Source organism: Bos grunniens, chromosome 17 (assembly GCF_055505025.1).
Source record: "Bos grunniens cultivar Pamir isolate PY7600 chromosome 17, Bosgru_T2T1.0, whole genome shotgun sequence".
Lineage (NCBI taxonomy): Eukaryota > Metazoa > Chordata > Mammalia > Artiodactyla > Bovidae > Bos > Bos grunniens.
Genome location: NC_141181.1, coordinates 28,100,176 through 28,114,947, shown reverse-complemented (window position 1 = coordinate 28,114,947; position 14,772 = coordinate 28,100,176). Strand labels below are relative to the sequence as shown.

The following is a 14,772-nucleotide window of genomic DNA, read 5'->3' as shown; positions in this document are numbered from 1 at the left end:
ATAATAAACTAATTTATTCTCTTTCTTTTTCTCAGATTTTTTTTTCTTTTTAGCAGAAATAAAGGTCCAAATGTGCTAGGTTACACCAGATCAAAACTGCCATTTTGTAGCCACAACTAGTCAGATACTGAAATTTTATGTGATTTACTATTATACAGAGTCAAGTAAGCCAGAAAGAAAAACACCAACACAGTATACTAATGCATATATATGGAATTTAGAAAGATGGTAATGATAACCCTGTATGCGAGACAGCAAAAGACACACATATGTATCGAACAGTCTTTTGGACTCTGTGGGAGAGGGAGAGGGTGGGATGATTTGGGAGAATGGCATTTAAACATGTATAATATCATATAAGAAACGAATCACCAGTCCAAGTTCGATGCAGGATACAGGATACTCAGGGCTGTTGCACTGGGATGACCCAGAGGGATGGTACAGGAAGGGAGGTGGGAGGAGGGTTCAGGATGGGGAACACGTGTACACCCGTGGCAGATTCATGTTGATGTATGGCAAAACCAATATAATATTGTAAAGTAAAAAATAGATAAAATAATAATAAATAAAATTAATATTCTTGAAGCTAAAAAATAATAATAATAAACAAATGAAAGTACTGATACACTCTATTTTGAGATACACAAAGACATGCTTTGTGTCATTTCCTCACAAAACTGTATCCTATCTTTTATAATAAGATGATATTAAGTAAAACCCCAAATTGGTTAGCATTAAAGTTCATCATGGTTTAATCCCTCAAGATGACTGGTTTCTAAATATAGAAGCAGCATTGTGATTTTATTGCTAACAATAATATAGTTTTTTAAAAGAATATTTATAATAATCAAAGCCTGTGCCATTCTAAATAGCTTATACTAGATTACTATCTAATCCACCCTCAGACTCTATCTCAAAATTAATCTAAACCTGAAAAGAGGACAGGGAAACAGAGGACAGAATATTGTGTTTAATATGAAGATTTATCTTGAAAATAATATTTTAGTGAGAATCATTAAAAACTGCTGAGTGTGTCACTGAAGTTTATAAAGCTTTGGAATAGACCATTACCATATAAGCTGGCTTGAGACATGGGATATCCACCTATTAGTACAATTATTTAAATTTCTTTCCTCAGTTTTTTATTTATATAAGATCATACATAATGTCATTGCTTTAGCTTCAATGTAGAGCTCATCAGATTAAATATGTAATATTCAAAAGCACTATTTGTAAAATTTTAAAATTTAATACATTTTAAGAACTATTCAAAATTTATGTAAAACTGTATTAATTTTATTTAATTTTATTTTTTAAAGCTTTTGATTTTGTATTGGGATATAGCCAAAAAACAATGCTGTTATAGTTTCAGGGGAACAGTGATAGGATTCAGCCACATATATACACATATCCATTCTTGGACTACAAGGAAATCAAACCAGTTGATCCTAAAGAAATCAACCCTGAATATTCACAGCTGAAGCTGAAGCTGAAGCTGAAGCTCCAATACCTTCGCCACCTAATGGGAAGAGCTGACTCATTGGAAAAGACCCTGATGCTCGGAAAGATTGAGGGCAGGAGGAGAAGGGGACGACAGAGCATGAGATGATTGAATGGCATCACTGACTCAATGGACATGAGTTTGAACAAACCCTGGGACATAGTGAAGGACAAGCAAGCCTGGCATGCTACAGTTCATGGGGTTGCAAACAACTTACTGACTAAACAACGAAAACAATTCTCCCTCAAACTCCTCTCCCATCCAGGCTGCTACATAACATTGAGAAGAGTCCCATATGCTATAATGTAGGTCCTTGCTGGTTATCCATTTTAAACATAGCAGTGTGTGCATGTCCACCCCAAATTTATTTATTTATTACATTTTATTTTTGTTTTAATTGGAGGCTAATTACTTTACAATATTGTGGTGGTTTTTGCCATACATTGACATGAATCAGCCATGGGTGTACATGTGTTTCCCTTGCTAACCCTCCCTCCCACCTCCCCCCCATCCCATCCCTCAGGGTCATCCCAGTGCACCAGCCCTGAGCACCCTGCCTCATGCATTGAACCTGGACTGGTGATCTATTTCATACATGATAATATACATGTTTCAATCCCAAATTTTAAAATTGCATTAATTTTAAATTGCAATCACTTAAAAATTTAACAAGAAATAATCCACATCTCTATAGTAATTTAAAGAGTATTTTGGCTTAACAAGGGAAAAGAAAATGGTTCTATTTTAAAAATATTGGTATAACATAGTAGATTTATTGTATTGGCCAAAAAGTTTGTTTAGAGTTTTCTGTAGCAGCTTATGGAAAAACTCAAATGAATATTTTGGCTAACCCCATATAATAATCCTGCCATCAAGAAATCCTCCCTTCCAGATTTTACATATAGCCTTGTATTTTCCCATCTTCCAGAAAGACAGCTCATTGAATTGTCCATTTTCAAATTTATGTATAATCTGAAACACTACCATAGACTGAAATATCTCTTTTTAATTAACTAATTTTATTGTCCCATTTACATTGAAAGTATGCTTATGCCATACATTATCCTCTAAGAACTATAATCAGTGTATTAAATGTAAAGTCATATATTGTATCAGTTGTATATATTATATTGTATATATTGTATAACAAAGTCTTCCTCAGTAATCACTGCAAAGAAATAGATGAAAACAATAGAATGGGAAAGACTAGAGATCTCTTCAAGAAAATTAGAGATACCAAGGAAGCATTTCATGCAAAAATGGGCACAATAAAGGACAGAAATGGTGTGGATCTAACAGAAGCAAAACTAATACAATTATGTAAAGTTTAAAAATAAAATAAAATTTAAAAAAAAAAAGAGGAGGAAAGAATACACAGAACAACTGAACAAAAAAGATCTTCATGACCTAGTTAACCATGATGGTATGATCACTCACCTAAAGCCAGACATCCTAAAGTGTGAAGTCAAGTGGGCCTTAGGAAGCACCACTATGAACAAAGCTAGTGGAGGTGATAGAATTCCAGTTGAGCTATTTCAAATCCTAAAAGATGATGCTGTGAAAGTGCTGCACTCAATATGTCAACAAATTTGGAAAACACAGCAGTGTCTACAGGACTGGAAAAGACCAGTTTTCATTCCAGTCCCAAAGAAAGGCAATGGCAAAGAATGCTCCAGCTACCACACAATTGCACTTATCTCACATACTAGCAAAGTAATGCTCAAAATACTCCAAGCCAGGCTTCAACACTATGTGAACTGTGAACTTACAGATGTTCATGCTGGATTTAGAAAAGGCAGAGGAACCAGAGATCAAATTGCCAACATCTTTTGGATCACCGAAAAAGCAAGAGAGTTCCAGAAAAACATCTACTTCTGCTTTATTGATTATAACAAAGTCTTTGACCTTGTAGATCACAATAAATTGTGGAAAATTCTTAAAGAGATGGGAATACCAGACCACCTTACCTGCCTCCTAAGAAATCTGTATGCAGGTCAAGAACCAACAGGTAGAACTGGACATGGAATAACAGATTGGTTCCAAATCAGGAAAGGAGTACATTAAGTCTCTATATTGTCACCCTGCTAATTTAAATTATATGCTGAGTACATCAAGTGCAATTCCAGGCTGGATGAAGCACAAGCTGGAATCAAGATTGCTGGGAGAAATATCAATAACCTCAGATATGCAGATGACACCACCCATATGGCAGAAAGTGAAGAAGAGCTAAAGAGCATCTTGATTAACGTGAAAGAGGAGAGTGAAAAATTGGCTTACAACTTATTATGGAAAAAACTAAGATCACAGCATTTGGCCCCATCACTTCATTATTCTCATATAAAATCTCCATATTCATAAGGCTTAACATAAAAATAGAGGCTTCTGAGATGCCCATTTTTATAGTCAGAGGCAGGAGGAAATATTCTACTCCAGATTAGCACCCAAGTAGCTTTTAATTAAGCCTGGTAGGCTGCAGTCCATGGGGTCGCTGACGGTTGGACACGACTGAGAGACTTCACTTTCACTTTTCACTTTCATGCATTGGAGAAGGAAATGGCAACCCACTCCAGCTGTTCTTGCCTGGAGAATCCCAGGGATGGCGGAGCCTAGTAGGCTGCCGTCTGTGGGGTCGCAAAGAGTCGGACACGACTGAAGCGACTTAGCAGCAGCAACAACAGCAGCTTTCAATTAGAAAAACAGAAACAAAATAAAAATTTTATATATTTCATTCCACCTCATATAGTTGTTCATTAAGCATGCTTCTTTTTTCTCTGTAAGAGTACTCTCTTCATAGCAGAAAAGACATTGAGTTACTTACTTTTCACAAAAACCAAGATGTTGATCAGGTGGTCAAAATATGTTCATTTCATTTAATTTCAGAATTTACAAGTAAGAGTCACTGAAAACAACAGCTTATGTAATCAGAATTTTAGTACTTCACCATCAAATATAAATAGATGAAAAAGAACTAATTTTTTTCTTATAGAAATCTTAGGGACAACATTTTAAAGGATTGTATGCATAAAAATTTAAAGGAATGTATGCAACATTCCCTGGTAGCTCAGAGGTTAAAGCATCTGCCTGCAGTGTGGGAGACCTTGGTTTGATCCCTGGGTTGGGAAGATCTCCTGGAGAAGGAAATGGCAGTCCACTCCAGTATTCTTGCCTGGAGAATCCCATGGATGGAGGAGCTTGGTGGGCTACAGTCCACAGGGTCGCAAAGAATTGGACACGACTGAGCAACTTCACTTTCACTTTCACTTTACATGCATAAAAATAGAATCCTCTAATGAAAACCATTAAAAGAATAAATAAAACTGTGTAATGTCTGCTATATAACTATATATTAAAACACAGTTGATGAAAATTTCAGTTTATAAAACAAAAGACATGGGAATGTGCCTTAATAAGGAAAAATATGTCAAAGTTAGAGGACAAATCTGGAAGTAGAAATATCTAATAATAGGAGTTCCAGAAAAATGTAACAGAAAATATGGAAGTGAAAATCATATTTAACTAGTATGCAATTGTCCTATAGCTTAATAATAGTTTCCAGAATTTTCTAAAGATTCCCCATAAAAATAATTGGAAAAAGAATAGATGCTTTTGAACTGTGGTGTTGGAGAAGACTCTTGAGAGTCCCTTGGACTGCAAGGAGATCCAACCAGTGAATCCTAAAGGAAATCAGTCCTGAATATTCATTGGAAGGACTGACGATGTATATGTGCATCAACATCTATACCAAAACCAGTCACCTAAAATTTCATAGTAGTGGAAATAAAGTGAAGATTATGAATTCTTAGGGGGAAAAAAGAAAACAGGCCCCCTATCAGGGATCATGAGAGAATCAAGAAAGAAAACAGAGGGAGAGGGTGGGAAGATTTGGGAGAATGGCATTGAAACATGTAAAATATCATGTATGAAACGAGATGCCAGTCCAGGTTCAATGCACGATACTGGACGCTTGGGGCTAGTGCACTGGGACGACCCAGAGGGATGGTATGGGGAGGGAGGAGGGAGGAGGGTTCAGGATGGGGAACACATGTATACCTGTGGTGGATTCATTTTGATATTCGGCAAAACTAATACAATTATGTAAAGTTTAAAAATTAAATAAAATTAAAAAAAAAAAAAAAAGAAAAACAGGTTCCCTGGAAAGAGAGCTTTCCCAGAAAATAGAAAGGAATTTCCAAGTTGATGGGCAAGAGAAGTCCCAAGGTAACCACCAAGCCATAAATGCAGAAGTCCAATGGTTCAGATTAAGGCTGGAGGACAAACGACTTCAGGCAAAAGTGAAAATGAATGGGAACATATTTGGGTTATTTGAGAAGATATTTAGAGATTATCTGAGGATGATCTTTTGATGGTCACACTGAGAGATAACCAAATGAAAAAATTAGCTCCAGGGCAATAAAGACTCGAGGAAAATATGAAGCATAATGTTAATAGATTACCTGGAATATTCTACATGGCTTAGCTATGAGTATTAATTTACATAGTCACAATACACATATTGACTACTGACTTAACCATTAAACAGTAAAAGTCAGATTTATGTAATTCTGTTGGAAGAAAGTTTGTGTGTGTATGTGTTCACATAGGCATATGATTGTGCATGTGTTTCTGTTTATGTGCTTTAGAAAGAGGTCAGAAGAAAGTTCAATCCTTCTCTTCCATTTTCCATTTTCAGAGGTCTAAAGATACTGATTATTGAACAATCAATCAAGAACAGAACACTTATGCGATTCAGAAAACAAAGGCAAAAAACAGAAGGAATGGGCACAATGTTGAATGCGGTATGAAAACTGAAATTTACAATCTAAGAAGAATAGAAGAAGAGTGTTGTCTTAGTGCAAGATTTGTAAAACTGTCAAACGTTTTCAACAATAAATAGTATAAATTTGTTAAAAATGAAAACTAAAGAAACAATAGATCACACCTGCAAACAAAAGGCAAACTTATAGTTGCTGCTGCTAAGTCGCGTCAGTCGTGTCCGACTCTGTGCGACCCCATAGACAGCAGCCCACCAGGCTCCCCCGTCCCTGGGATTCTCCAGGCAAGAACACTGGAGTGGGTTTCCATTTCCTTCTCCAATGCGTGAAAGTGAAAAGTGAAAGTGAAATCTCTCAGTCGTATCTGACCCTCAGCGACCCCATGGACTGCAGCCTACCAGGCTCCTCCATCCATGGGATTTTCTAGGCAAGAGTACTGGAGTGGGGTGCCATCGCCTTCTCCGAAACTTACAGTTAGTAGTCTCCAAATGAAGAAAGTGAATGAATGGTCATGGAAACAGTTTTGTTTTTCATTCTTCGATTATTTTATACTTATGGAAAATTGTGCCATGTATATGTAAATAGCCTCTTCAAAAATTATTAATATGATATGTAGAGGAAAAAAAGACCAAGGACTGCCATAATATATATAACCACCCTCCTCCAAAATATATACATCGTTTTAATGAAATGATACTTGAAATATAGGCACAAAATGGACAGTAAGTACGTATAGGACACCCTGAAGAAAACGTCATATGATGAAATTCTCACCTTCCACCCTAATGGTTTTTAATTACGAAATATACATTTTTACGGTAGAGAATAGATGTTGAAAATACTGGACACTTGCATATCTTTCACATTTTCTATTCAAAAAAAACAAAGGGTTTTCCATATTAGTGATTGTGTAACTGATTGTTCTGAAAGATTAACATTTTCAGATTTTGATATTTTGTACAAGAAAGGCATTTTGTTTTTATAGTATTTGTATTCCACCGAGGGAGTTAGTAGATAGAACATGTGTCTATCCCAGAATAGCAACCACCTAGTAAATAGGTCCAGATGTTTAGGATAACAGCTTTCCACCTGCATGTATTTAGGACTCCTTTGCCTTCTCCCTCTCCACCTCCTACCAAGTTCCCTTCTGTCATATCTTATTTAATGTAGCAGATGTGGGTTAACTAGAGATACACAACAGCTTTTTAAAAATTGAACAATTACAGATTTTATCAGCATGGCAATAAAAAGTTATCTTTTACACTCTCGAAAACCACTGGGTGTTAGAAAACATTTAAATAAGTTTATATTTCTTACGTTAGGATTTACTGATTTTTTTCAAAGAATAGTTTTATATGAACTTTTTTATAGTTTACAAAGAACTTTGAGGAGAGGGGAACAGATTTTTGTAAAATGCACAGTCCAAGCCAAATGTAATGGCTGCATTTGAAGTGAAATAGAGTTAGAGGGATGGGAAGTTTGTTGAATGACATAAAGATAGCTGTATGTAATGTAATGTAAGGAGTGTGTCTTTAGAGAAACCTCTCCTGTCCAGATAAAAGGAACTTCAGTAATATCTTGAGAGTACCCAAGGCTGGATCTATGCTTATACAGATGCAATAACCATGGCTGTGTATAAGAAACTCCCTTCCATGCCTGATGCTGGTTCCTGTGACGAGCTACTGAGGGAGAGAAAAATGATTACACTATATGTCCAATTGATTCTGCCTCTCTTGTGGAGTGTGTCAAATAAATTGCATTTTTCCTGAGCCCATTTAGATGGAGTATTATCCTGCTGTGTTCCTTTGGATCCTGTACAGATTTCTGATTGCTGAATTGTAACACTAATCATAATAATTATCTATGTAATAAGTTCACAATATGAATTGTTACAGATGGTCACATTTTCTATCACAGAGTAATCAAGCTTATTTGTACAATCTACTTGCTCCTAGATAAAACAAAAGGCAACACGTAAGTTTCTGTATGTTCATCACACATTATAAGTGGCAATTTAGGTCTAGTACATCAGAGAAAATGAGAGATGATAAGAGAGAGTGCTAAAGAACTTTTCAATAAAGCATATTTGGATTTTGCTATTAGTTTTACAGATATTATCATTATATATCCAATTAAATACTAAAGATTTGTTGTTTTTTCTTCACTGCGACCAATTTCATTTTTCCTATCTAGAATCTGAAATTCATTTTGACAAAAGAGGACATGCAAATGAATTATAATTCAAATACAATACTATAAGTTATTGAAATAGAACTTAGAGCAAATTTGGTGGCACAGAGCAAATTTATGACCTTCCAAAAACTGGTCTTCTAGAATTGACTGCAGTTGGAGCGGTTTACCCTCTCTGTCATTTTAACAGTCGCCATGTGGACCTTTAGTTAATGAGCCAAATCTGGTTACCATTTACAGGTAATGACAGAACTGATGTAGATACTTTGCTGAAGAGATATTTTAGTTTTGTCTTGTTGCTGATTCTGAAATATGGCCCATTTTTCTTACCAATGTTTTTTACTACTATGCCCAAAAAATTCATTACAGCAAATGGAAAATTACTTTTCCTGTGACTTTTATTTAATATTTCATCAGAGTCAAAGGAAACTTTTGCAATATGAGGGTAAGTGCACAGCTCATACTTGAAAAGACTAGCAACCTCTGTTGAGTGTTTTAGGGTGCCTAACTTGTACCTATTCATGACCAAATAGAAGCACATATTCATGTATGTATCTATTCATCTATAAAGGTGATGACATCCCATTTCTCTGCTCTGAGGTAATTTCTGATTTTATTAATAGTTCAGTTTTTAACCAGTAAGATTTTATACTTGTCCATCCTGAAATAAAAACCAAATATGACTTATGCTTAGGAAACTTTATACCCTAGTTACAATTATATACTGAACTATTTGCATCATATCCTCAGTACTGACATAGTTGTTAGAATTATCAATTGTAAAATTAGTTAATAACTCTTTAATTGCACAAATGACTTACACATTTTAAGCTGAATGTCATAAATCCATTTGAATAGACACAAAACCATTGTGATACCTGAGAAGTGAAGGGTTCACATATACTTCAGAAAATAAAACATGCAGAATGCACCTTTAGGCCTATCTGATAGTTTAATTTTTTCACATTAATATGTATATGACACATTTCCTAAAATGAATGCTATCTTCTAACTCGCTTTTTTTGAGCTAAAATTCTCATTTGTATTTTCTGAAAATTTGATTTCTTCTTTATTATAAAGAACAAGCTTTACACTTCCTAACTTTCTAATTTGAAAACTAAAGAAATGAAAATTCTGTTCTGGGACAGCTAGAAGATATTGACTAATTCATTTAAACTCCAATAGAAAATAACAAAGTAATGGACATCACGTTCCTTTGGATGTCTGGCAGATAATTAGCTGAATGATTTCAAAACATTCAAATATAAATAAATAATTCACAGTTAATTTTATTTGCTTTAGATATTAAAGGATGCATAATGCAGTAAAAGTCATATAAATATGCCACGGGGATTTCCGTAACTATTTGCTTTCTCTTTGCCTCTCAAGGATGTGCCTTCTTTCAGGAATGTTACATAAATGATTTTTAGATTAATGTACCTATATTTTTTTGTTATTTTTCAAGAGTAAAAGTTAAAATAGCTAACATTTATTTTGTGGTTATTCAGCAGTGTATTGTGGTAAATGTTCTATAGGGATTATTTTCATTTAATTTTCATAACTTCAAGAAGATTTACAAGTATCATTCCAATTTTCAGTTCAGAAAACTAAAGTTTAGTTCCATTACTTGATTTACCCTAGGTGCATCATGCAGCTGGACCTAAGCACTTCTCTTTCTTATTCCAGAGTCAGACATCTTGCTGCTGCTGCTGTTCAGTCGCTAAGCTGTGTTTGACTCTTTGTGACTCCATGGACTGTAGCTCACCAGACTCCTCCGTCCATGGGATTTCCCAGGCAAGAATACTCGACTGGGTTGCTATTTCCTTCTCTAAGGGATCTTCCCCACCCTGGGATTCAATCCATGTCTCCTGCTTGGCAGGTTGATTCTTTACCCCTGAGCCACCTGGGAAGCCCCAGAGATCTTAAAGATGGTTATTTAAAAAATAAAGAAGTATTCAGGGATGTAAAGGGTATAGATGTACAAAATCATCTGTAAATACATTTTCTTACAAAATATGGATCACAGGTTCTAGGTATCAAATCATAATTTTCTCAAGTTAAAATATTTAGTGACCTATAAATATTGAATGAATGCTTGTCAAAAATTTATTAGCTCATTAATGATTGAACTAGTAAAAGGGTAAAGCTGTTTCAAAGAGAATTTGAGGAAACAGATATATACAGACATTTAGAAGATTAGAACCAGTTAATCACCATCAGAGCAATAAAAAAAAAATTGAAGACTATTTCTAATAGACATTATTTTCACTTTTACCAGACAATAACAAGTTAATGCATATCTTCCAGAGTCTAAAGACAGACAAAAGTGCATTCTTCTAGATGGTGGAAAGATCCTTGAATGAGTTTGATAAATGATGTTCCTGGATTCTCTCGGCCTTATTCATATAAATTTTCAATAATTTTTCTTTACACAATTATTAACCCTAATTCCAGACATCGTGCTTGTGGCTCTGATGTAATTCACACTCTGAAGCTCCCTTATCACTCAATCTTTTCATTTAAGCCCTCCTTCCTCCTTGATAGTGTACAATTTGTCTATACAGGATGAATGGGGATTTTCTTTTCTGAGGGCCCTTTTAATCTGAGATTTCTTTTGTAAAAAAAAAAAAAAATCTGTGAAACTGATATCCATTTCTACCTCAAAAAAACTATTATTTTTATCTTTATTTCTTCTGTTTTTGAAAAAAAATCTTATTTTCCAGATAGCAGGACTTTTTCCCTAACATTCCTATGTCTCAGTTTATGTTTTAGTCTTTTGTGTTTCTTTCTTGTTATTTCTTTTTCTGAGAATTTTTTTTATTATTATTCATTTATTTGGCTGTGTTGGGTCTTAGTTATGGAACACTGGTTCTTTTTTTTTTTTTTTTTTAGTTGCAGCATGTGGGATCTAGTTCCCAGTCCAGAGATTGAGCCTGGCCTCCCAGCACTGGGAGCTTGGAGTCTTAACCATTGGACCACGAGGGAAGTGCCCTTCTGAGTAATTTTCTTAATCTGACCTTCCAGTTTGCTAGTATATCTCCTCACCTGTATGTATTTGTTTCCAAATTCCATCTAATTCTAATATTATATATACATTTATACATAAATGATAATATATATTTTAATTAATAATAATATATTTATGTTTCTGTTTATGTTTTCTTATTCCTGTTCCATCTTAACAATGTCTTCTCTTTTATCTTTTAGTTTATTATTTGACTAATATTAATCTTGATATGTGTTAGTCGCTCAGTCATGTCCAACTCTTTGTGACCCCATAGACTGTAGCCTGCCCGGCTCCTCTGTGCATGGGATTCTCCAAGCAAGAATACTGGAGTGGGTTGCTATTTCCTTCTCTAGGGGATCTTGCCAACCCAGGGATCGAACCCTAATCTCCCACATTGCAGGCAGATTCTTTACTCTCTAATCTTAATAAATAAGTTCTAATATGTCTGTTTCTAACACAATCATATTTATTCAGAGGTAGGTTTGTTTCTCAAGTGTCTTGCTTTTATCTGTGAGTTCATTTTCCTTTAGGGATAGAAGCCCCTCTGTCTTTCCATGTTTATGAAGGAAAATTAGACTTTCATATCAATGTGCTTAAGAGATTTGGAGGCAGGAGGACAGATGAGTCTCAGTGGAAAATCTCAGTGACTAAATAAACCATTAGTCATGACCTACTCTATTACACAAAGCCTTAGATAAATGGCTTCACCTTTTACCTTCCCAGAAAAATCAGCATTAGGACAGACAATCCCCACAATAGATTATATTTAACAACACAGGACATTTGAAAACAGTGTGGAAAAGTGGCTGTCCACATTTTTTCTTCATCTGTTTTTGTCAGCTCTCTTTTGTCAGGGTTTCTGTGCTGTTCTGATTTTATTCTTGAAGACACCTGTATTGGAGTTCTGAGAAGTCACAGGAGCCAGTGCTCTTTGTCCCCAGATGATTTTACGGGAGAACTTGAAGAACTGCCATGGACCCTCCTACTGCCTGCTCTCACGTTTGCCTCTTACCCCGTTAAAAGCACCACTCACACAGAGCAGTGCAAACTTCTGTCACCATGAGATTTTCTTATATAACATTTCTAGTTTGATTTGATTTTAAAGTCATATAAAATTTCAGATATTACGTCAAACATTATAATGGCACACTGAGCTTGTATATAATAACCATCTCTCAGTCCACCGAATTTCTCCTGACCAGCTGTATCCCATACATTGAACTTAATAGGTCCTCTGTTGGTATGGAACACAATTGTGTTGTGTGGCAACAAAGTGGATATTAAGGACAGAAAGGTTAAGGCAAAGTCAACTGTCTTCCACCGAAAGAAGAATCTTCAGTACTATGACATTTCTGCCAAAAGTAACTACAACTTTGAAAAGCCCTTCCTCTGGCTTGCTAGAAAAATGATTGGAGACCCTAACTTGGAGTTTGTTGCCATGCCTGCTCTTGCCCCGCCAGAGGTGGTCATGGACCCAGCCTTGGCAGCACAGTATGAGCACGATTTAGAGGTTGCTCAGACAACTGCTCTCCCGGATGAAGATGATGACCTGTGAGAAAGTGAGGCTGGGGCCCAGCATCAGAAGTCTAGTTTTATAGGCAACTGTCCTGTGATGTCAGTGGTGCAGCGTGTTTGCCACTTTATTATATAGCTAAGCAGAACATGTGCTTAATTTTTGGATGCTGAAGGAGATGGATGGGCTTTGGAGTGAATGTGGCAGTTAAAAAAAAAAAGAAAACCTTCATTTTTTGGACCTGCATATTTAGGTGTTTTGGAACACAGTTGTTTCCTCCTTGAGTTTCAAATATAAGACTGCTATAGTCACATGACAATATTGAGAGGTGGAATCTTGTTTGTTACTGTCATTCCCATTCCTTTTCATTTAGAATCAGAATAAAGTTGTATTTCAAATATCTAAAAAAAAAAAATTTCAGATAATGCTTTTTTAATCCATGATTATGGCAGAAAGTGAAGAGGAACTAAAAAGCCTCTTGATGAAAGTGAAAGAGGAAAGTTGGCTTAAAGCTCAGCATTCAGAAAATGAAGATCATGGCATCTGGTCCCAACACTTCATGGGAAATAGATGGGGAAACTGTGAAAACAGTGTCAGACTTTATTTTGGGGGGCCCCAAAATCACTGCAGATGGTGATTGCAGCCATGAAATTGAAAGACGCTTACTCCTTGGAAGGAAAGTTATGACCAACCTAGATAGCTTATTCAAAAGCAGAGACGTTACTTTGCCAACAAAGGTCTGTCTACTCAAGGCTATGGTTTTTTCAGTGGTCATGTACAGATGTGAGAGTTGGACTGTGAAGAAAGCTGAGGGCCGAAGAATTGATGCTTTTGAACTGTGATGTTGGAGAAGACTCTTGAAAGTCCCTTGAACTGCAAGGAGATCCAACCAGTCCATTCTGAAAGAGATAAGCCCTGGTATTTCTTTGGAGGGAATGATGCTAAAGCTGAAACTCCAGTACTTTGGCCACCTCATGCAAAGAGTTGACTCATTGGAAAAGACTCTGATGCTGGGAGGGATTGGGGGCAGGAGGAGAAGGGGACAACAGAGGATGAGATGGCTGGATGGCATCACCGACTTGATGGATGTGGGTTTGGGTGAACTCCGGGAGTTGGTGATGGACAGGGAGGCCTGGTGTGCTGCGATTCATGGGGTCACAAAGAGTCGGACACGACTGAGTGACTGAAATGCACTGAACTGAACACAAATTTAATAGGAAGCAAGCAATATAAGGTGAAAAACGCTGCAGTTCAAATATAAATATTTCATTGCCAAATTTCTATAAACTGAAATAATAGTTCTATTAATGGAAATGTTTCATATTCTGTATACATGTCTCTGCAGTCTTTTAAATGTGCTTCCTGGAGGAAAAAGAAAACCTAAATATCTTTCAACAATGCTGCTCTTTATAGTGGCTATAACTGAATTATTACCTGGAAATGCTCTATTTTGCAAGGTAAGGAAATGCAGCAAGAATCTTTAACATTTATATAGATGTAGTTGAAAAGTGGCATAAAAATCTAAGCCTTTCATCTCTTCTTGAGTGATTCCTTATTCAAAATGAGCTGGAGTTCTGAGAGCAGAATACCATGCTTTCTTGGGCCTCCATTCAAGGGAATCTTTGGTTCACTGTGTTTCATAATAAATCTTGGGAGAACCAGTTGTGACAAAACTTCTGACAGTGTGGCCTACCTAAATAGTGCATAGAGCGTGGCTTTCAGTTCTGCAATGCTATATACTCTCCATCCATTGATCTATTTTAGGCAAAAAATATGTAAAACAATAGGT

The 14,772-nt window shown here is 35.9% G+C and overlaps 1 long non-coding RNA gene across 5 annotated transcripts in view; it reads left to right on the top strand.

The window, feature by feature from the left end:
• LOC147355132 (uncharacterized) overlaps positions 1 to 14,772 on the top strand; it is a 119,394-nt gene that overhangs the window by 100,952 nt on the left and 3,670 nt on the right. For 4 of the 5 annotated variants that reach the window (XR_015144263.1, XR_015144259.1, XR_015144261.1 and 1 more), the window contains 3 exons: positions 6,192 to 6,297; positions 10,150 to 10,257; positions 11,356 to 14,440. This is a non-coding gene — a long non-coding RNA (uncharacterized LOC147355132). The remainder of the gene's footprint in view (positions 1 to 6,191; positions 6,298 to 10,149; positions 10,258 to 11,355; positions 14,441 to 14,772) is intronic. The other variant, XR_015144260.1, reaches the window with a different exon arrangement.